Source organism: Ixodes scapularis, unplaced genomic scaffold (genome assembly GCF_016920785.2).
Source record: "Ixodes scapularis isolate PalLabHiFi unplaced genomic scaffold, ASM1692078v2 PGA_scaffold4__175_contigs__length_147842914, whole genome shotgun sequence".
NCBI lineage: Eukaryota > Metazoa > Arthropoda > Arachnida > Ixodida > Ixodidae > Ixodes > Ixodes scapularis.
Genome location: NW_024609879.1, coordinates 62,969,576 through 62,971,250, shown reverse-complemented (window position 1 = coordinate 62,971,250; position 1,675 = coordinate 62,969,576). Strand labels below are relative to the sequence as shown.

The 1,675-nt window shown below is 61.3% G+C and overlaps 1 pseudogene; it reads right to left on the bottom strand.

Moving 5' to 3' along the window:
* Positions 1–428: 428 nt before the first annotated feature.
* On the bottom strand, positions 429–1,391 carry LOC115318429 (annotated as a pseudogene).
* Between the last annotated feature and the right edge of the window lie 284 nt (positions 1,392–1,675).

Here is a 1,675-nt window from a genome sequence, read left to right as displayed (position 1 = left end):
CCCGGAAGAACACGTGGACCTGTTCTTCGTAGACTGGCCAGGCGGACCCATCTCCCTCGAACGGCTCGAGCCTCCCGTACAGCGGCATGGCGACAGAAGCGGGGGGCGGTGTTCCGACTCTCTCGGCGGCGTGGGTCGAACCGTGCACGTTGGTGGCCTCCAGTGCCAGAGTTCCTCGTCGCCAGTGTCACGATCTTTCTCGAACGTGGACGAAGGGGGCCGAAGCACCCGCCGCGAAGAGACGACACGCAGCCTGGTTGTGAGGGTGAAAGATGACTGACCGGAGCGGCGTGCGCTCAACGGCGTTTGGATTTTGGATTCGGATTTAGTGGCGTCCCCTTTGTAACGGGTGGCCGCTCGCCAAAAATTCCGGCGATGGCCTGCCAAAAAAAAAAAAAAGGCCTCCTCAGCTTGGTTTCCAGCCAAGCCTAGCCGAGTTCTCGTTCTGTTGGAGCTTCGGTCGGGTCCACGGTGTGGGGCACGTCGACATGGGTGGAAAAAATCGGTTGTCCGGCTTGTGCTTGCACGTCCGGCCCAGCTCGCCTCTCCCTCTTCCACAGCCGCCAGGAAATCTCGCGCCACTGCTCTAGTCGGCGCTTGGTGGTCTCGACGTGTTCCTCGCCGTCATCCCCCCGCTCCGCCGTCCGGAAGCCCAGCGCGTCCGGCAGATGGTCCACCTGGGGGGACGGGCTGAGGGCCTTGCACTGCAGCACCAGATGTTCGGTTGTCTCCCCTGCTGCTCCGCAGGCGACGCAGGTGATTGGGGCCCCAGTGTCATACCGCGATCTCCACAGCCTGGTCTTGAGGGTTCCCGTGCGTGCCTCGAAAAGCAAGCCGCTGCCCCTGGAGTCATCGTACAGCTTCTCCCGCTCGAACGCCCGCTTCGAGGCCGCATACGCAATTATTGATGATTTTCGTGTGGCCGACTCCGTCCACCTTTCCGTCTCGACCAGCCGCACGTGCTTCTTGAGGTCCGTCACCCCCTCTCGGAGCGGCCGGCCGTCCGGCAGGGTCGGTGTTACCTCATACTTCCCCGCGAGCCTGGCCACCCGTCTGGTCAGGCCCGTGTTCACACTCCTGTACACGAGGTACTTAAACACCCTCCTGGCCCATCGCTCCTCTCCGAGGCCGCACAGACGCCTCTCGTAAGCTAGCTTAGCCACCGCTTCCCTCGACTCAAAAGCAGACCACCCGAGGTCCCCCTGCACCCCTTTGTTTGGAGTCCCCCTGTGTGCCCCGAGTGCCATCCGCCCTGCCTACCGCTGTCGAACCTCTAGGAACTCCCGAGTCTGGGATGACGTGCACAGCACCCGATTCCCGAAAGTCAATCCGGGCACCATCACCATCCTCCACAGGCTACGAGCAACCTCGTAGCGGTCGAAAGCCCACATGGACGTTGCTGCCAGCACTCCCTTTCCCCTCATGGCCTTTGCCCGGACAGCCGATTCGTGTGCTTGGATGTAGTTCCTACCCGTGGACAGGTGTACACCCAAGTACTTGTAGTCCGTGACACACTGCACAGTCTCCCCCTGCAGTACAAGCGGTGTGTCCAAAGCCCCCTCTACATTCTCAGTAGGCCCCCACTTCAGCACTTTGCACTTACGGGAGCTGAACTTTAGGCCCAGTCTGTCTCCTTGTTTTGTGCATATGTCCAGCAGCTGTTGCACCTCTTCAT